This window comes from Heliangelus exortis, chromosome 1 (genome assembly GCF_036169615.1).
Source record: "Heliangelus exortis chromosome 1, bHelExo1.hap1, whole genome shotgun sequence".
NCBI lineage: Eukaryota > Metazoa > Chordata > Aves > Apodiformes > Trochilidae > Heliangelus > Heliangelus exortis.
Window position 1 is genome coordinate 4,582,413 of NC_092422.1, and position 22,451 is coordinate 4,604,863.

General features: G+C 40.3%; 1 protein-coding gene across 7 annotated transcripts in view; it reads right to left on the reverse strand.

The window, feature by feature from the left end:
• Positions 1-22,451, reverse strand: part of TENM4 (teneurin transmembrane protein 4) — a 587,599-nt gene that overhangs the window by 372,370 nt on the left and 192,778 nt on the right. For all 7 annotated transcript variants that reach the window (XM_071729185.1, XM_071729662.1, XM_071729348.1 and 4 more), the window contains one exon: positions 20,177-20,274. The gene's annotated coding sequence lies outside the window, so the exon portion shown is untranslated. The remainder of the gene's footprint in view (positions 1-20,176; positions 20,275-22,451) is intronic.

Here is a 22,451-nt window from a genome sequence, read left to right on the forward strand (position 1 = left end):
TCCCTGATGGACATTGCCATTGGTTTTTTTTTTTTAAACTGTCAGGTTATAGCCACCAGAAATTGCCATTATGGCAGGGATGGGAAGCAACACAATTTATATAGTACAGTTTATGTTTTCTCCCACCATGGGCCAGAAAATTACTAGTAGTATAATGCTATCTGCACCAGAGGGAGGCCTGCAAGAAAACAGAGGAGGGATGTTGTACAAGGGCATGAAAGGCAATGGTTTAACTGGAAGAGGGCACTTTTAGTTTAGGCATTAGGAAGAAATTATTCACTTGTGAGGGTGGTGAGGCCCTAACCCAAGTTGCTCAGAGAAGCTGTGGCTGCCCCATCCCTGGAAGTGTTGAAGGCCAGGTTGGATGGGGCTTGGAGAAATCTGGTCTAGTGGAAGATGTCTCTGCCTATGCAGAAGGGTTGGAACCATAAAATCTTTATGGTCCTTCCAATCCAAACCACTCTATGAGTCTATGTAAAAGCCCCAGAGAAATTAATTAGGTTTTCTGTCAAGTAAGGAGTAATGCCTGTTACTTCCAGTATTTTCTCTACTGGATTTCCCACCTTTTAAACTGTGTATTATATAACTACCTATACATCAGTATCGTTTTTAATATTAAAACAACTACCCAGTAATTTTCAATATTAAAACAACTAGCCAGTGACATCGAGCTAGGCCTACTCAAAGATTTAAATATAATTCCTTGCATGTGTTAAATTGAAATATATCTGATTTATATTCCTCTGTTAAAGCAACTCTCTCAAGCTTTCTAAGCTCCAGCATTGTTACTACTTGGGAAAGTATAATACAATAGTTTAGTTCCTCAGTTTCAGAATACTGAGTTTTCTCTTGCCTTTAAGAAATCTATTGTTAACATCTATGTTAACATCTATTGTTAACATCTATGGCTCCATATAAAGCCATATAAGTACTGGGGAAGAAAGGTGTCTGCTCTGTGGAAATGGAGACCTGAACAGACAGACAATACTGGGAATGAAGGCTGGGTAACTGGAAGGATGGAATTATTCAGAGAAATAGAAATCAGAGGAATACATTTTGAAGGACAAGGAAGCTGCAAAGGTCACAGAGCTTTGAAGGTGAACACAACAGAGCTGTACTCTATTGTGAGGAGAAATTCCCTATGTATGGATGAGAAACAATTAAAAACCAAACAGCTGGTATTTATGTGAAGCCCATTCTGCTAAGGCAGAAGAGATGAGATGAAATAATAGGAGTGACAAAGAAATACAAAACTTAATCAAGTGGTCCAAAAAATGCATCTCCAACTACAGTCAATGAGATTTGGTGCCATGTAGAATTTTCTAACTCAAGCTCACTTGAGCAGTTCTCCATTTCGAATGGGAAGAGCATCTCTGCACCTCTGTGATGGGATAGATAAAACAATTCAGGTCCCAGGATGGTGCTAATCCTGACTGATAAGCATGAAAGGAAGTTACATGGGAAGTATTCAGCTTTATGAAATGATGACTCCTATTAAAAAAAAAAAAAAAAAAAAAAAAAGTCATAACTAAACTGCCACATAAAAAATAAACGTAACTGCAGATGGACTTGGTCTTTCCTCCTCATTGAAATACGACTAAGAGGGGAGGGATTCCCTGCTTCAGATGCCAACTTTTCATGCAAACTGTGCAATACTCAAGGCATTTCTGTCCCCCTGTTTGGATGAAGTCCTGTGAGATTATTCTTCAACTGCAATAACTGCCTGGTTTCCTGCTCCACATCCTGGCTGAAGATGAAGAGAGAGATCGTGTCAGTTCCCAAGCTGACAAGCAGAGGAAATAAGATTCAGGAGTCCTGACCTACGTGCTTAACATTTAGGGCTGTTTTCTGGCCAACATAGTAAAGATTCAGAACACAAGAGCAAACAGAGAGTTTGACCTCAGAAAAGCCCTGAAGTGTGATTGCTTTTCATTTTTCATTAGTGTAGCTCAGGAGTGAAACTGCATCAAGGCAAGAAAGGTGTGCATTTAAACCACATTGGGAGTCATTATATGTCATTGCATAGCAGAGGAGGTAGAGTGCACCCAAGTCAACCTCACTAGCCAAACAAGTTCCTCTATTTGAAGAATTTTGCCCTTCGTCTTATCTTCTCTAATGAATCTCTGCCTGAAGTTTAATCATGCTCTGTCACAATAACTCATTCGGTATCAGTAACACTCATAGAGTTAGACCATGTTTATTCAAACCTATAACTTTATTTATTTTTTCTTATCTCATCTGTCTCAAAAAACCTTGAACTCAACACAAAGTGAGCCAATTCCACATTTTCTGAGCCATGTAATTATTATTCTGTATTCAATTTTTATTCTTTATTACAGATATATTTTACAATGTGTGTAATTATAAAAAAATTAAAATCCAATGGGATAAATACTAAAAGCACGCTTCCATACCAATAACTCCCCTTTGCTTCCTCTACCTATGTCAGTTTGAAAAAAACAATATAATGTGACTGTGGAACTATAGAAGTAAACTGATTTCCAAAGGTGTGGGATTTTTGGTAAAAATGTGATTCTAGGAACTACTGAATAACTAAGCTACTGTTATTTAAAAATTAAGCTTACTCATAAGAAGCTCGACAAAGCCCTGTCAATAGCCTCTTCTAGTAACTACCTTCTTCCATGAGAATATGATGATGATAGAAAGGTAATAAATAACACCCTGTTTTCTTTTCCACCACAATGCTGTTACTCACCCATATTTACAACATGACATTTACTGAAACCTGCATCTTTATAGGCTCTCTGGAAAAGTCTGATAAGGGCAGTGATTGGTGGTGGGCTATAGCTGGTGCTCAAACTTCCTTTCCCTATCCATGCTGGCTTCCAAAAAAGCTGGAGCAGAGGGCTCTGCATCCTTCAGTACTTCAGTTTCTGTGCTCTTTCCTCCAGCAGCAGATGTGAAAGGAATGCAAAGACACGTTCTTGTGCACTGCCCCTCGGCTTCATTATTTACTTTACACTCTTCTACCTGAATGCATCAGAAAAGGGTCTTTTAAAGACTTTTTCTTCCCTGCCTGCTTTTAGGGGGATCCTGCTGCGTGGCAGTGTTACTCTAATTTAAGCTGGCAGGAGGGCATACTTGATGGTTTCGCCAGGTGCTGGGCTGGAGGGGTCTCCTCATTGCCATGTTCTGAAAAGATTCATTATTTTTTCCACTTTTCCCAGTGCCCACCCCCCTGCCTTTGGCATGGAGATTCTTTAATTGCATCCCAGGCTTAACTCACATTCTTCCTGAAAGGATTTTTAGCCACTTTCAGAGTTGCTTTGCAGCTATGAGAGCTGAATCATAGCTCCTATGGCATCCCTCTATCCAGCTTAGCAAAACGGCTTCATAAAGGAGGTGAGAAAGGGCTTTGTTGTGCTTTCAAAGCTTTACTGTAAAACTTCAGCTTCTGCCAGTGCCACAGGAATTTTTTCCAGAGCAAGAAATATCCCAAATAGCTCTTCCACTGATGGCTAACATAGAGAACAAGAAATAATTATCAGGAATTGACTCATTACAGCTTCAGCATCAGGGTACTGTGGAGAGCCTACTGAAAGTGAACAGCAGAAAACCAGCCCAAAACTTCTGTCAAAGGTGCCAAACTTCAGAGAGCTGGACCCAGAGCTGAAACAAAAGCCATGCTGGTATGACATTCTGCTGATAATGTCCTTCCATCAATTTTGTGGCCCTGAAACAACCTCATCAGACGGTCGTTTGTCAAAAACAAATTTAAAGCAATCCACCATATGTAATTTACAGCCATGGCTTGACAACATACTGCAGTTATCCCCAGCAGACACAACTGTTTACATTTTATACATATAATTGGGTCTGGTTCAGTAACATTTTTCATTGGTGTGTCTGCCAAAATTATTAAGCTATTAGTACACACTGAATCGGTGCCAAGCAAAATATTTCCCAATAAAAATGGCCTTATCTGTACAAATGCCAAAAAGGTTTGTATTTTTTGGTGTGTGCCTGTATTTTTAAGACTTTGCTCCATATAGATATACATATATGTCAATGTTTAACATTTCTTTGACTTGACAATGATGTAGCATATTAGATCAAGATAACCCAGCATTTGGATGTGGCCCATGGGTTCATGTCTGGTTTGCCACATTTTCTGCTGTCACAGCAGAGGAGACTCACGGTGTCCAACAGTAAAATCCATGAAGGAACTTTCTTCCTAAACCACCTTCTAGCAAGGTGTAGAGTAACGTCCATAATATCCATACTGAAATTGTGGAAGAGGGGGTCTTCAAGCTGGCATTGAGTCCCCAGCATTCAGCCCACCCAGTTAAATATGAACCTGCAGCAATCATCTACTTAGGCACCTGTCCTCCTGCATAATGCCCCAAAAGAGGATTTAATTCACATCCAATCTTAACAACCAAAAAGAAATTAGAGAAGCTAAGCAAATTGCATAATTTATTTTTTTTTAATGTGAAGTTTTGGAAATCTTAATGTGTGTTGGTTTTGTGACTGGTCACAGAGATCAACAGAAAAAGAGCAAATTTTTCACTGGGAGTTCAACTTTTTTTCAGTACTATCTACAGCTTCAACACCAATTCAGTAAAATGCTTTCTCAAAACCACTTATCCACACTGCATGTCAGCTTCCCAGCTGAAGAGGAGGTGTGCTATGTTATTTAAAAATGTCTCTTTTTAAATCTTGTGGAGAGGAAAACAGTTTGCAAGTGGCAACTCTTCAGGAAAAATTCCTTCCACCTCCTCAGGAAATAGGCTGTTTGAGTAATATTCTCAGCTCTTCTTAATCATACCATAAAAATACGAGTTCCTCAAATTCTGTAATTCCTCAAACTCTCTCTTTCTCCAGAGCTTTTTCATGGGCAGCAAAGAATGACCTAAACTCCCATAAACTTTAAAACTTTAAACTTTTAAAACAGGATTTATGCTAAATTTTTGGATGACAGGGTTGATTGTTATGATTATGAGCCTCCTGTGAGGTTAAAGAACAATGCTGAGATAAAGCACAAAGGCACAAGCTCTGCTTTTCAATAGAACTGTACATCAAAGATGCACACTTGTGTTTATTTTGGTTAGAAGCTATGTAACCAACATTAGAGAGGTAGAATACAGAGCCTGCAAATCCATGTGACACAATGATAACTGAAATAATGAAAAGGGTGCAAATTTTGCACCTGTATTAAAATGTCTGCAGTGCAGCTATCTACATGGGATTTATGGGTCCAGTTCATCTTATCCTAATGTATACATATAAAATATGTCAGCTAAAGAGATCCACAGTTTGTTTCTCTTCAGTCCCTGCAGATGAAGTTCGTAGTGACTGCCCAAAATGTGGATATCTACAGTGCAGAGGGCTAAAAAATAAGGTAATGCAAATTCTACCTCTATGAACAGCCAAGTGTTTTTTGAAAGCTGGTGAATTCAATTCCTTGGGGCCCAAAACTTCAATGGGCCTCATAAGCATTCAACAAGCACATGGGATTTATTCAAAGTCTGGAAAGATGTATGCCAACTATTTATTATTTAATTAAACTCAACACCACCACCCCCCAAAACATATTCCATTAAAAACCTCCAGATTGTGTGTTTCCCTGGGATGAACATAAAAGTGTACAAAGTACAATGCTTCAAGTTTAATTCCTGTGTTTTTAAAGTGCACACTGAGGAAAGCACAGGTTTTCATAACATCACATTCTATTTTTTTACTGCTTTTTGTTTGCTATTAATCTCCTTCTTAATATAATCTATGCTGCCTTGTGCCAATTCTCCACCCTGTGGATGACATCCCTTTAAAGCCATCAGGCATGAAAGGACAACAAGTCAGCTTTGATCTCACCTTCTCTACATTTGAAATAGGGCCTTTATCTTAATGTTCTCAAGTTGTGTGTCCTGCTATGATTAATACACCCATTAGCCATTGCTTACTTAAACATTTTTTTTTCAATCAATCAACATGCAACACTCATCAAGAAGCTTTGAGGTTAATATTAAATGTTTTTTCCATACAGTAAGAAGAGACAGCACGCCTGGAGTCCTGGCTTATGCACAGCATAAGGTGGTAGACTTTGTCTTGGGGAAGGCAAAGAATGGTTGAACTTGATGATTTTAAGGGTCTTTCCCAACCTAAATGGTTCTGTGTTTTTATGAAGATGCCAAGGTGGTGCTCACGTCTGTATTGCCTTTGGGCAATGGAGGGTTCAGCTTCATCTCAGCCAACGTGGCTGATGCATCTAGGTAAGAAGACAGCTTAGCTTGGGTTTACTCCACTAATTGGTGCAGATGGAATGAAAGCTCCTCAGGGTGGTTCCTTCATTAAGACCCACAAATCTCCTCTGGAGGTATCTGTATCTAGAGGAAGCCCAGGAGATGTAGGAAATGGGATTCATCTCATGAGACAGCTGCCCCTGGCTAGTTTTCTAGACTTCTCTTGTGTATAAAAAATACACAAAAAATTACACTTTTGTACTCAATTTAGCCACTTTGTATTTTATGTTTATTGGAGGTGAGAGGAACTGGTAATTTAAAATGAATTTTTCTTTCTGAAGTTTATGAGACACTGAGGGTTTTTTTGGTGAGAAGAATACTGCCTCAAATTGGATTAAGTGGTATGATTCCAGGCCGTAACTCTGCTATTATTTTACTGTATTTTAAAATTGGAAATTCTTTTTTTTTCTTCTTCTAATTAGAAACAGATTGTTTAAATCTATAATAATTCTATGAAAAAAACCAAACACAGGAGAATTTTGCTGAAGGGCAGTGCTCTGATGTCACTCTCCTATGCATTACATTCCTGTTCCAAGGTCCATCCTCTTCAGCTTCCTCAGTGCCCAAGGTCTGTGCAGCTTCTCTAAGAAAGAAGACACCACCTTCCATCTGAGGGATAACAACCCTTTATCAGTTCCACCTTTCCACCCTGACAACTGCTGACCATGAAGGAAGCAACTCTCAGAAAGGAACTGCCTTAATTTTGTTATTTTTTTTTATAAAACATCAGTTATGAACAGAGCCCTCCCCCTGGTACTGTGCAGCTGAGTTTGGAACCTCTGGTGCCAGCACGGCTGCTGAGAGCTGACCTTCCAGAAAGGGAGAGAGGGGTCAGGAACACACAGGGCTGTGCTGATGTATTATGAGACATTCACACTTCTCTACAGAACCAGTGGAAATACTCCCAGTTGTTAATTACAAATTTGTTGCTTCACTGATGGGCAGCATCTCAGGGCTGCATTCAGCATGATGATACGGAAACCAGAGGCAAAACTATTTCACTTGATTTTTCTATGGAAATACATGGTCAGCTAATGATCAATCATAGGGAGGTAGCAACTAATCTCAAGGGATAACTCCACATGTCAGTGTTGGCTCCAGCTATTGGTGGGACTGATAAAGGAAAAAGAATATGATCCTGTCAAGCAGGCTCTGGAGCCAGTGATAACCTGATAATGTGTGCTACTTATTAGGTGCTTTCCCATGTGTTTTCTTTGATTTAGAGTCCAGGCCCTAAATACCAATCTGTTCACATTATCAGCAAAACAGTTTGCAAGGCCTTTTGGAGACCAAGAAAGCAAATGCTTCCAGGCTCCTGTACAATTCTTATTTTTCTGGCTGGAGTTCATTTGTCTGCAGCACATTTGGGTGACAAGCCTGAGAAAAGTCACCTTCAGCTTACACAAAAAGTCAGGCACTAAATGGACTCAGAAGGTGCTGCACATCCACTGTGTTTTGATGATTACCAGAGGCCTCTGCTCTCCTGACAATTAAGCCTGAAATATTGTCACAGCTGCCACTGGGGACTGCTTGAGGGATGGTGGGAGCTGAGTATCAAATGGGAAGGTAAAGAACCAGCACTGTGGGATTCTCTGTGGCTAGAGCATTTTAGAGTTGAAGGTGGTGCTTAACTTCAGACACCAGCTGGAAAATGACCTCAGTTTTCTTATCTGAAAAGCAGGTCTAATTCTACTTCCTTTCCTCCAGAGGAGCAGGATGCATTTGGTTTACTAAAGGTTTGGGGGGCTTCAGGCTCCTTGGGAAATATGAAATACTCAAGCAGTGCACAGGTGCACCCTGCAGTATAAAACAAACCTGATCCATAGAGGATACTAATGCCAGTTTGGAGAGAGAAAGCAGGTCCTGAAGATGTTAATGGCTTAATCTTGAAAATTCCATGCTTCAAAATAACAATAATTTCACTCTCTGAAAAACCATAAGTATACTGAATTTTGTCTGATATTCAGGCACATAGTCACTGGGAAAGTGAAGGGATCTTAGCCTCCAGTTAGCATAACCCACAAGGCATCAGTGTGAGGGTGGTGAGACACTAGCCCAGGTTGCTCAGAAAAGCTGTGGCTTCCCCATCCTTGGGAATGTTCAAGACCAGGCTGGATGGGACTTGGAACAACCTGGTCTAGTGGGAGTTGTCTCTACCCATGGCAGTGGGGATGGAATTAAATGATCTTTAAGATCCCTTCCAAACAAAACCATTTTATGATTCTATGGTGTTATAATTCATCTGATGTCCTTACCAGTGTCTAGCTATAAGCACGTTCCCATTGGTGCTTTATATCCTGTAAATATATTTATATGTCTTCCTTTAGGTTCTAATTATATGCATATACAAGTACATATCTGCTGAGAGGAAGGGGAATTTATAAAGTTCAGTGCATCATAGAGTAATTTAGGTTTGAGGGAAACTTTGGAAGCCATCTAGTCCAACCTCCTGCTCACAGCAGGGCCAGGTTGGAAGTTGAATATAATTGGAGAATTTAATCAAGTAGCCCAAATCAGTTTTTAGTATCTCCAAAGCTGAAGTTTCCTCATCTGCTTGACTAAACTTATTTTCCTAATCTACAAACAAAATTTCCCTGCTGTAATCTGGACATGGAATGAACCTTGGGATGCTTCAGTAGTTCCTTAAAAGGCTTCTTCTGTGAGAGTCCAAATCTCCCTCAGACCACATTCCCCACTAGGAAAATAAAAATAACATTCCTTAACATATGCACTTTTCTCCTCATTTCCTCTGGACAGAACAAAAGCTTTCCAGGATGGGAAATCCAATGTTTAGTGCAAAGGGTCTCTGATGTAACCCATACTGCCAGATAATTCCATACTAAAAGTGATAAGTGATCAGGGTGATAATAAATATGTGGAAAAAACATTTTCAGATGTTTCTGTTTTAAGAAACAGATTTCAAGTGACTTGAAATCTTCAGAAATTTAAAAGTACATTAAAATCAGCAAGTTTTAGTTTTGAGAGAAGGCTTTAGGGTTTTTTTTTTAACAAAAATCTAATTTCCATATCAGACAAAAGTCACTCATATCTCCATGCTGATATAACTTCAAAATGCCACACATGAAGTGCTCCAACATCATTAACTGGTGTGCAATGTTAATTTCCACACTGCAAATTTGACTGAAAACAGGAGTTTCCCCATAGCCTTGACAATGGGGAAGTGAATGAGTATAATTGCTGATGGGTTCTTTTTATTATCAAGGAGCCTTGATTATAGCTTCATAGACTTAAATTATGGTAAATGTAGGACAAGATCAATTTAGTGTCTAAGCAAATATTTATATAAAGCTGGAGATTGGCATGTATTGATCCATTTGTAAGGAGCATAATTCCATCTGCAAAATGCATTGGCATTGAACAGTGCTCTTTGCACTGTGAGCTTGCTCAAGACCCAGGAGCTGCAAGTGATGAAGAAAAAAGAAAACACAGCTTGGGAAGTCAGAGGGCTCCTCCCAGTCAAAGAGGAGCTGTGAACCCAAGCCAGTGGTTAAGGACCACCCTTTAGATGGAGACTGATTAATGCCAGGGTGTGTATTGTAGATAAATTGATAACCAGCTCATGTAGTGAGTTAGAAATCCTGCTTGAAGGAAAACAAAATGTTCAAAGTATTTATCAGAGCCTAATTTGTCAAGTTGGCAACTGTCCACAGGTAACATCACCCAGGACAGTGCATCAGCAGCAACATCCTGAGTCTTCCAGCGTTCATGAGAGGCTGCCTTGATATAAAGTAGAAGAGTTTTTCTAACTTGTGGAATGAAGAGGGATCCTTGTGAAATGATGACCCTCCCCAACAAAGGCTGCTTTTGTTGGAGAGCAGGGCGGGTGTGGGGGTAGGGAAGGGAAGAGGCCGGATTACCTTTTGTTGCATTTGACAGTTGAAAAGGCCCTGGTGAATAATTACCCTTAAAACTAACAAACAAGGCGAAAGAAAAAAAATTGCAGAAAAAGAGAAGAAAAAAAAACCCTTGACCCCTCCCCATGCACAACAGCTCCCTTTGAAATAAAAACAAAATAAAAATAATTTGTAGGGAGAAAAAAAAAACAATTTGACTTTCCTTTCGGCTTTTGGCTAATGTGCACACTCACACAGATGTAGAGTTGGAAGGCTCCTTCTGTCAAATTCATCTAAGTCTTTCTAGGCTTGATTCATTCAGCAGTGAATCTTATGCAAAAGGCAATAAAAAAATCAAGCAGCAAAAAGCGCACCCTCGGTTGAAGTCTCCATTGTTTTAGTGACAAAAGGAATGATTCCTGGTGAGCAGCAGTTGTCATCTGTTTTGCATACTCTTTATTTTGCTCTTAATTGGCTTTATGTGGAAACTTATATAGAGGGCCATGGGAACCAAAAGGCATCCCTTGTCCCCTCCTTCTCTGAGCAAGCAGAACCCAATTAAAGCACAATTATCTCTCTTTTGCTGTTAGCATCCTCAGCTAAGAGATAGGCTCATAGAGAAGAAGGGTTATTAGTCTGAGAGCAGCTACCTTTTCTTATGAAAATTTCTGTAAAGATCATAAAGAAAATAGAGGAGGCACAAGTGGTCCAGACTTTGGTGAACTGAAGCACAGTGTTTTTTTGATCTGGGCCTCTGTGTGATTTTCTAAATACATTTCTTTTCACTGGGGAGTAACTCACTAAGATTCAAAATGGAGTTTGGATGCAAGTCTGGCAAAATAAAGGAGATGGCTGAAGAAGAAGAGAAAACAAGACACAGGTGTCTTCCCAGGAAGCTCAGCCTGAAAGTCATGAACTTGACAATGCCACTAAAGTTCCTCTGTCCTGACTATGGAAAAACATCTCAGGAGAAACAAAAAGATTCTTTCAAACTGGGGCCCAGAGTCAGCTCCCAAATCCTGCTGCTGAATATTGCAAAACTACATCCAATACACGAGCAACACCTACATTTGTGTGGACCTTCAGCACTCCAAGATGACCATAAATTGGAGAGCGTTCTAATAACATCACCCTTAGAGTTATATTCCTCATGGTTTTTTGACTCAATCTTTGAGGTGTCCTTGGAGACTGAATTCCCAGTGCTGATCCCAATTACATATGTGTCTGGCTATTACAGACTTCAAAGACAGTTCTGCATACCTTTGGTATCAGAAGCCATCCCCAAGTTAGCAAACATTTGCACTACCACTCATCCTGTCTCATCAGCAGCTACTAAGAATATGCATGTGCCAGGAATCATCCTGCATTTTATCACTTCAGCAAGTTCTGCCACCACAAAGCAGTACACGTCCCAGTTGTATCCCTCAGTTTTCCCCCTGGATGTAACTTCAGGCTCTAAAAACTGAGAAAGGAAACAAACAAATGAGCTGCCTTATTATTTTTTTAAATTTATTTAGGATATTCCACTGCTTCATTTTCAGTATGTGGCAGGTCCAGCTAATATATTTTGGTGATGAAGGACCAAGTGTGCCTATGAGGAGTGCAAAATACTTCTCTCAGAGGTGCCTGTCTGCTGCCCCAAGGTATTGTCAGAAAATCTCAGTATTTTTAAGATGTTCAGTTTTATATTCATTGCATGGGCAACGAATTTAAATATATTATATTATATACAAATATACAAATATACTTATATATGAATATATAATGCCTGGTCAGATGCTTTTTAGAATACCATCAGCTCTTTGACCTCTCCCAGCAGATCCCCTGCCAGTTTTATATTCATTGCATGGGCAATGAATTTAAATATATTATATATAAATATACAAATATATTTATATATAAATATATAATGCCTGATCAGATGGTTTTTAGAATACCATCAGCTCTTTGACCTCTCCCAGCAGATCCCCTGCCTAGTTTCTTCCCTGGAGAGCTCAAGGCAGCAGCTACACAATTTGCTTGCCCAAACAGAAAACAATGCCACTCCAGATGTGCTTTTCGCTTTTTTCTTTCTTTTGCTTTTGTCTTTGCATACATGGATTTTCCTTTTACCTGCTCCCAGAGCAGTGCTATGGGAGAAGGAAAATATCCAAGTGCCACCTGGAACAGAGGTGGCTCCTAAATAAGCAGGACAGTTGCATACTGGGAACATCATCTTGCTTGTTGCTGTCAATGCATTTATTCTCAGATTTTTGGTTGCTTCTGAAAGTGGGGTAAACCCACATGTGTGTAAATGGTAAAGAACTGGTTAAATTGGTCAGAAGAGACTGAAACAAGGGGTATCTACATGGAAATTATACCAGTGCATTTAATTAGATTTTTTTGCCCTCCCCTCAGGTAACACCCAGAAACTCCTCTGGGAGCAATGGAGTAGGATGAGCAAATCCCTGACTCCCGGCACAAACATGAAACCTGCAGGGAGACAGCTGCCATGGAAAGGATCAAAATTAATGTCAAGAAATAGATGAGATTTTGGTTGAGATTTTGATGAGATTTACTGCTGCAAATGTTTTTCCTGGCAAATGTCAGACCATTAAAATGCAAAAAAATAAAAGGGAATTAAGGAAACCAAGTGAAACTCAGAAACACCCTCCAGATAAACGACAGCTTGAAACTCAGTTCTCAGACTCTTGGGGTCACAGACGGCCTCCTTTGTAAGCAAGGGTGTAGAAGAAGTGCTAAAAAGTTCTTTCACCTCATCAAGGTCACCACCAATGACTGCACAGCCCATGTTTTATGGTGAGCAAGGACATCTCCCCAGCATCCTTCAGTGTGTGTCTGACTCTAACTGGGAACGCCCCTTGGAGGAAGTCTTGCAGCTAAGCACTGCCCAGCACAGCTGTAGTTTTTATCACATAGTCTAGTATAGTCTACAGATAAAGATCCTGTGAAAATAAGCAGAATATTCTGCATTTGCCTGTTAAAGAAGCCTCTTAGGGACCCTTCCCTGTTCTATCCTTGATGAGGCTGCCAGAAAGACCACTTCATAGTGCCCATTAATTGCATTTAAAGTGTCACTTCCCCAGCACAGACAGTGAAAACTGAGGCTCATAGGTGACTTGTGTGCTTGGCCAGGACAAGACAGCAACTCTGCATGGGGCTGGCCAAGATAATTTTTATTTTTCCAAAAGGACTGACTGTTCTGTAGATCTGAGTGCATGTCTTAGGCATGCATTGTCCTCCCCACAACCACCTTACATTTAGCAGTCCCTGAAGAAAACAAATTGTTTCCATCATGCAGAGATGAACAAACCTCATTAATCCAGCTGTCCAGCTTGGAAAAACATTGCTCCAGCCTCTGGATTCTCTATATCTGGGCTGATATTTCTTGTTTCAGCTGCATTTGGAAGATCTTTGAGAAGGCTGATTGATACTTGTCCTTTCTGACATGAGCTGTAATTCAGAGGTGCTGATCTCTGTATTAAAATCTAATATACTTATCTTTCCCAGCAAGACTACATTAGGTTAATATACTGCTAATAGTAAGTACCTCGGATACTTTCATCTGATTCAGACTGTTCAGTCCAGCTAATAGGTTAAATTTGCTAAAATAAAGAACTTGCCTGGACCAGATAAGAGTCATGTCTTCTTGGCATCCGTTGCAGGAAAATAAACTAGATTTAATTTAGCAATACAGTGGAAAAGGCTATTGCTCCACTTCAAAGGCACATAAACCTTACCAAATTCATGGCTGTCCATTATTATCACTGGTAATACTATCCTGTCATTACAAAATGGAGTCAGGGGAAGAATCTCACCTGTTGAAATATAGTTTAAATTGCCTTCCTTACTTAAACCTGTCCTTCATGTTAGGACTTAATAGGACTCCTCAGAGGAGCTAAACACATGCTGAACAGTTTTGTGGCAGCAGTACTCAAGGGTGCTTTCCAGTACCAGGTGAAGACAGATCGTATAATTCACTTTCATTTATTTTTCCATACTTCTGTGTTTTGGGTTACCCTGCTGCATGAGAGATGAATGCTTCTTCCTCACCTTTCTGTTTGTTTTGCCTTATGATCTGCAGTGGCTTCTTAACCCCAGTGAGAAAGCATAGAAAAAACAAACTTCCCCAGCAGCAAAGTCAAGGACAGAGTCATACACGGTTGAAAAATTAGCATCGATATTAGACGAAAAAACCTCTGCTTTTTCATACAGAAACATCCTGTGCTTTCCTGAAGAGTGGAAACTGATGTTTACCTGCCCTCAAGAAAATTTTGCTCTGTCTCCCCATTTTCCTCCCCACCCTATCAGTCAACATCCAATTAGCATCTGTAAATTAAAACAAGTCTCTCCTGAGATAGCCAGAGTGTTTGAAAGCTTTGCTGGGAACAAAATTAGTTTGCCTCAGACAACATGGACGAGCAAAAGAAAACTGGTATGAAAATCCCTGGATGCATAGTTCCCACTGGAGCCCACAGTGGACTTGGCTCCCTGTCCCATGGCTGTTGGTGACAAGCCAGGGCTCGCACAGTGTCCCCAGGGCTGGCACAAGGCACCATGGGCTGTGCTGCTCAATCAGAGCTACAAAGTTAGGAGTGTTGAGGAGCTTTGGTTGCGTTACAATGAGGTTCAGACTTGCTCCAGGACAGTGTTACAGGGCTAATAGAAGCTACAGATGTGCTGCAAGAGGGAAACAGACACCGGGATGGAGAGGGAACAGAAGATGCAGCAGCTGCCACCTGTACCATCTGCTGTCACAGGCTGGGACTGCAGCATTTTTGATGTACTGGCTGTGTTGGCCTTACATGTGGCACTGTGAGATCTTTCTATAAGGTACACTGCAAAACTGTGCAGAGGTACATAAGGAAACCCTGAAAGCAACACAGTAAGATCCTGAAAGCAGCAAAACCACACTTAAGTGCCTACATCATCTTGACCTTGCCACCCATGGTGTGGTTCTATGAGAGATGGAGCTGCTGAGGGTGGGTGGTATCTGTGCAGTGTTGCACTGTGCAGGCTGCAGGGTAAGAATCAGAATCAGAACCACAGAACCAGACTGTTTTTAACTCTCTCCAACTAGCACATGGTATTCAGAAGGAAGATGCTGTGGTATTTTGTTATATTATGAAGCTATGAGAAGATGAGCAGGAAATATCCCCAGGGAATGATTTCTCCAGATACTCCATCTCCTCAGCTAAAGGTGGTTCCAGTGATAGGAAGTTACTTCTTTTTCCAGTGTAATGATAGGATCTTTGTTACAGTATTGCTGTTGTATACCAGTTCTTTGGAGAGTATGAGATCACTTCTACTGCATGTCACAACAGGAGGAACAAAACCCAAGCAAAAAAATAGCTTTTCGCAGCAGAGCAAAAGGAAAATAAAATCTCATGTGTCCAAGAAGTACAGGTACAAATCACTTGCAAATCTAAACAGGGAGAAAAAGTCTGGCTGGAAATACACAAACAGTTCTCATATTAAAGTTCTGATTTTGTACTGGTTTCTATGCACACACTTGCATGCACCCTGCAGCCAAGCTGTTAATTGCATCCTTCCTATTGTTTTGCCAGTTCCTCCTCTGGCAAATAATGGGAGGGAAGAGGATTATGGAGACTGATGCAATTGACAGCAAAAATAAATAGGGAAATTAATACATAAATAAATAAATAATGCCTCTGGTAGTCACAAAGACAGGGCTGTTTCATCCTTCCCCCAGTACCTTGAGTCAAACTTCAAGGCTTAGAAAAAAAAAAAAGAAAAAAAAGAAAAAAAAATTATCTCGTGCCTCAGAGACAGAGATATCAATTAATGCCTAATTAACATTGCATGACAGATTGATTTAACTAAATAGAACCTTTTAAATGAATATTTCTCTATATCGTAGGTTGCAACAAGATGCTTCGTGGGAGAATGAGCAGACCCTTTTATTATACAGCATCTCTATAGCTGCAGCACCTGGAGGATTTAAATGCATCATTAGCTCAATGTGTCAGATGCTGTATAAATATAAAGCTGGTAAGGATGCTTTTCTTGGATTTGTGTGTAAACGAGAAGATATGCCATGTAGAACCTGTGAGAGGTAGATCAAGGCTAAGAAAACAGGAGATGTAAGGAAATTTGAAAAGATGCACACATTATCTAGCAGTTTCTAATTAGCTCAACAAAGTGGAGTTTTTACAAAAACCTATTCCTAAAAACTTAGTCATATAAAGTGTCTGTAAACATCCCAAAATGCATTAATATTGTCTTAGGGCGTAATAAAAAGAATAGGAAAAGTGTGCACAGGATGAGGTAGAATGGCATGAAAGCCAACAACAGGCAGTGTTTTCAAGCTGGGGAACATAATGCCAGCCAGCTGCTGCTATTTTTTCTCACCTGAGTAAAAATAGTCTGATCAGCAATGAACCACAGTTTCCATTGAGAGCTCCAAGTGAGAAGCAACTCTGAAAATCAGCCTGTTGATCAATGTTGGCTGTCCCAAAGCAAAGATGTTGGCTCAAATGCACCCTTAGAAATACTGTACCTACAGCAAAGCATTTTATTCCTTTTCATGAGACAATAAAATATCAGTCTTTATTATTTCTACTATTCATACATTCCTGTGCTCATGTCCTTCTGCCAGCTCCATTCAGCAGGCAACACTGGACCAGCCAGGGTGACACATGTGGGAGGTGGCCATGGACCATTTCCTGCAGGTGGAACATGGCAGAGTCCACTGCCCAGTGCACATAAATGGGGAAAGCATGATTCCACCAAAAATTAATTTGTTTGGGGTCTGTTAGTCACCCTGTGACCTTTTGTCACTAATCAAATCATCTGGAAGTGAAAAGGTTACTTGATGCATCAAACTTAAGAAAAGCTGAGTAGCGATATTTATTTTTTTAAAATAAAGTTCTTCAGGTTATGTTGACAAGTAAGAATTCACCTTCAGTAAGAAGACATCTAGATATGTCTTGTGAACTTACCCATCTCTTAGTAAACAGAACTTGTCGTGTTCAGTGACTTCCAGCAATTTGGGGAGTTTTACTTTAGAGATTTCTTTTTCCTTTTCCTCATTCCACTCAGTTTGCTGTAGGCTGTCACCTCATTAGACTGTTACCACTTGCCATGAAATCCTGACTTAGAAAACACTTATTTCTCACAATTTTTCACTCTTCTTTTTTTTTTTTTTTTGGGGGGGAGGGGGGGGAGGGAGGAGGTTGGTTTTTGTTTTGGTTTTTTGTTTTTTCTTTTCTTTCTTTGATGCACAGTCTTTATCTTGCAGTGAGATCTCTCTCAGGGCTTAACTTTTTGAATCCTGGCTACAGACACAACATTTCAGCTCACACCAGCCTTAAAACTTCTAAGCAACCCCAACACACTACTCACTTGAGTAGGCCAGATATGCTTATATATCCTTGTCCTATATAGGAGAGAGAGTTCATGGTGAATTTGTAGTCTTCACTGTTATTACAGAAAGAAGCAATTTAGCTCTTTACAGCAGCAAATGGTTCCTCCCCAAAGAGCAAAGAACAAACTCCTGGATATAACCTGCAGGGAAAAATTATCATGCTTGCTTCCTATTATTTATGTCAGCATCCTCACAGTAACTGGTGACTAAAGCACTGGTGTTTGCTAACCACTGCCATTCTGTCTTGCAAGTCAACATAATTTGGCATCAGTTTCATTTGCATAGCACTTTATATTCAGGGCTGTGAGTTTTAGAACTCTCCCTACCACACCTGTAGGTTGTGGGTTTTTTTCATTAACAGCCATTTCATTCTGAGCATCAGTTTTTCATGTCAAGACTTTCCAGATTGAGGTGAATATTTGCTGCTCCTTTACACAGCTGGAGCCAGTAGGTGACCCTGCCCACATCTGTACTGCTTGGGTGCTATATGGACACTTTCTAGGTGAAAAGCTCTTAAAATCTGAATTAAGAAGATAAATATCAAAGGGGAACTTTGACCCCATGTTACAGATGAGAAATGAGGACTTAAGGGACATTAATTCCAGCACTCATCCCATCTAGCTTTGGGCAATGGCCATGCATAATTCAGGTGTCCAGCTGCCCTAGAGAGCAGTCTACAAGGATGGAGAGAGGAAGAGAGACAGACTTCTCTAGAAGCAATTCATGTACTGTATGCACTAAATATTTTAGAGAGATACAACACTGTCTCCCTGCTTGAACAGAAAGGGAGGATTACTCAGCTCTTCATCTAGGTCTCAGTATCCATTTTAAAAATATCCACACACCCAGCTCTCTCTCTCACATGCTGAAGCACCTTGGGGCGATATTTGTTCAGATCATCTTCCCCAGCTGCTAATTCATTCTCTTCTTCAGTTCTGCCTACTACCCATATAAAATCCACCCCAGCTTTCTAGCCTAAATGCAAATTTCTGAAAATTTTACACCATTTTGACTCTATCCTTGGGGCCTCCCATTCCTACTGTTTCCACCTCTCTCTACATTGATATTATCATTTATTCATATTATCATTATCAATTATTATCATACTGTACTCAGCACTGGTGAGGCCACACCTTGAGTCCTGTGTCCAGTTCTGGGCCCCTTAGTTTAGGAAGGATATCGAGGTCCTGGAGCAGGTCCAAAGGAGGCAACTGGGCTGGTGAAAGGACTCGAGCACAGAGTCTATGAGGAGAGGCTGAGGGAGCTGGGGCTGTTCAGCCTGGAGAAGGGGAGGCTCAGAGGAGACCTCATCACTCTCTACAGCTCCCTGAAAGGAGGATGGAGCCAGGTGGGGGTTGGGCTCTTTTCCCAGGCAACTCTCAGCAAGACAAGAGGCCATGGTCTCAAGTTGTGCCAGGGGAGGTTTAGGTTGGACATTAGAAAGAATTTCTTTACTGAGAGGGTGATCAGGCATTGGAATGGGCTGCCCAGGGAAGGGGTGGATTCTCCATCCCTGGAGATATTTAAAAAGAGCCTGGATGTGGCACTCAGTGCCATGGGCTGGGAACTGCAGCGGGAGTGGATCAAGGGTTGGACTTGAGGAGCTCTGAGGTCCCTTCCAACCCAGCCAATTCTATGATTCTATGATTCTATAATATCTACACTGATATTACCAATTCAGAAACCCACTGCTGTCCTAGAGGAGCAAGTACGTAAGTTGCTGAATAAGACAAAGGCAAAAGGAGGTCCTTCTAAAAAGATGGCTATGGCTGCTCAAGTCTCCAGTGTGGAGTTACCCACTGGTGGAGGGTCTAGAGCACAAGTCTTATGAGGAGCATATGAGGGAACTGGGGGTGTTCAGCCTGGAGAAGAAGAGGCTCCAGGGAGACCTTAGAGCACCTTCCAGTACCTGAAGGGGCTACAGGAAAGCTCGAGAGGGAGTTTTCACAAGGGCATGGAGAGACAGGACAAGGGAGAGTGGTTTAAAGCTGAAAGAGGGGAAATTTAGGTTAGACATTAGGAAGAAATTCTTTAGTATGAGTCTGGACACTGGAATAGGTTGCTCAGGAAAGTTGTAGATGCCCCATAACTAGAAGTGTTGAAGGCCAGGTTGGATGGAGCTTGGAGCAACCTGGTCTAATGTCCCAGCCCATGGGAGGGGAGTTGGATCTAGATGATGATCTTAAGGTCCTTTCCAACTGAACCAATTCTACAATTCTATAAATATCTCTAAAATAACCTTTTGCTTCTGTGCTCTGCAGTAACATCTAGAAAGCATTGACAAGGGCTAGGCTGGAGATGTTCCATTAACTTTGCCTGCCACACCATTGCCTTGCCATGTGCCTTCTTAGTACACCCATGTGCCTTTGTCTGTCACTATCAGTGGCTTCCTGATTTGTATTTAGATGTCAGGTATTTCATGCAGAGAATGTCTCTGTTTTATAGAGTGGCTGGCAGAGTAAAAATGAGTCATTGGCTGAGACTGTAAAGCAAATTATCAATGTCAGATAATAACACTGAACACATATCAATAATAGACATGTTCTAAAGAAAGTAGTGAAATTCCTCACAACCCAATTAGAGAAATCTCCACAAGAAACATTACAACTATCATAATTTGATTTTAAAAAATAAAGTATAATTAAAACATCCCAGGTGCTGGAATAAGTACTCACTTTTTGTGTTTGCCTTCTTAGAAATATCTAGGAATAATCCATCAAATGCCTCTTGCAGGATACAGTTTTAACCTGGACATATGTTATTCTCAATCTACCTGTAAAAAGACACAAACAAAAAATAGTGTTTTGATTAGTGATTTTTAACTTATTTGCTATCCAAGTGAAATAAAAATAACTGCTAACAGCTAGAGGAAGGACATAAAACAGTCACCTAGACAGAAATGGTTTGTAGTGGAATAACGTACTAGGCTGTGCTTATTCATCCCATGGAAATAAATGCATTTGTTAAATACCAACTAAGGCTTTCTGTGAAGCACTTAGAATTAAATGCCTGTCCTTGGCTAACTGTGCAAACATTCATCCCTTTGCCAAAAGAGCAATTTACCAATTCCTGTATTGCAGTAGCAAGGTTTTCTGATTAACATGGTAGCTGTGGTGTGATTTTAAAGTCCTCAGAAGGTGAAATTTTTTTATGTGGTTATTCCAAATATTTCCTTTCCTAAATCTTTGACTTTTGCTAGAGCACAATGACTAAAATCTTGCACAGATGCTTCTTGTTGTTTCCACTCACATCAGTAAGTTTTGTCTTATCTGGAATTTCTTGTGCTATCAAAGAGCCACAGTTTAATGATGCTTGGGTGATAAACCTGTCACACCTGCAGGATGTTAAAAGAATGTGTGGCACAGCACTGGGGTTCCTTTTCTCTTTCACCTCTCATTAGCTGATTAACTTCAAGCCCCCTCTCTTAGCTCTTTTCCTTCTTTCAAGGAGACAAAGTCCCATAGGAAAACTGTGGAGGGGGAGAAGCAACCTCAGCAACTGGGTGTGTGGCATTGAAAGCCACATTTGCCATAGTAGTTCTCCCAAGACCCATTTTGCTTGATATGCATCTATTTTACATAGACTCTGGTGCAGAGGGTTTTGCAAAATGGGAAATGAATAAATAAAGTAAGAAGGCTGACTGATGTGTATCAGGCTATTCTAGAGTTGGGCTTCCACATCTTTCCTTGGCAACCTGTTTCTGCATATTTGTTCCAAAACTCCTTTAACCTTTTAATCTTGACAATTGTAAATTAATTTTGAATCCAAGTTGTCCACTGGAAAGGTACAAAGGTCACCTTTAAATAGCTGCACTCCTGCATTGCCCTTTACTCTATGGTCCACATCCTTTGGCTTCCTTCCATTAATTCTGCTTCTCAAACAGCTTTCCTTTCTACTGTTTCTGATTTTGCCCTCACACAAATTATTTCTCCCCCCTCATGCATTTTTTTGAAATTGCATTTCATTTTGTTATTTTCTGCCTAAGGTTTCAAATTTCTCTATCTTCACTGATTTATGTGCTTCCCAATCTGGATCATCTGTGATTTTAATTAACATGTACTCTTTTCCTGTCTTTTGGCTAATGAATGAAGATGTTTTAAGAAGGCAGGACTCAAGACTGCTCCCTGATGTTCCCCCACTAGAAAACTCACACGAGTCAACAAATTTTCATTTATTATCACTTTGTTAATGGCTCTGTGGATGGTTTTTAATCAACATCACAGGGTCCTTGTCAAAGCCTATCTGAAATTCTGTGAGTCTTCTCTCTCACTGGTGTTCATTTCAATGAGAGGGAAAACAAAAGCAGAAGGGACCACTGCTCACCAGAATGTTTTTCTGGGAGATCTGGAACCAGGGAAGAAGTGAGGATAGAACATTCATTCTCCTCTCTCAGGGTTCTGGTGTACTCATGGTACTCCATCACCATTATATCTATACTCTTAATTTTTAACATACCTAATTATTAAACTACTTGTCAAGGTAGGGAAGTGCCATTTTCCCCACTTTTGTAAATAAACTCCAGCACAGAGATAATAAAGAGGTGGTCATCTCTGCTCCTTTAGCAGTCTTGGTTGCAGATGAGAGGTTAGATTGGTTATGCATTTACACCTCTCTTTTGGAAGTTACTTTGCTGTGCCTGCCTGTGCATCTCTTGCCTGGGAATTAATCTCTTCTTTAAAAAAAAAAAATTAAATAAATCTATCTTTATGTGAATATATGCACATATCCTTATCACAATCTGAATACCATTTTGAAAGCCAAAGCCCATCTAGATGTAAACTGATGCCAGAAGAAGTGAACATCAGCTGCTGAATCCAGACCACAGGGTATGGACGAAGACATCCAGTAATATGTGTAGAGTCTTGTTCTGAAAGTTGTTTAGGCACCTTCTTCTCACACAAATGGCTGTTGAGATAATTCTCAACATTTAGTTTAATTATTTAGTCCTGG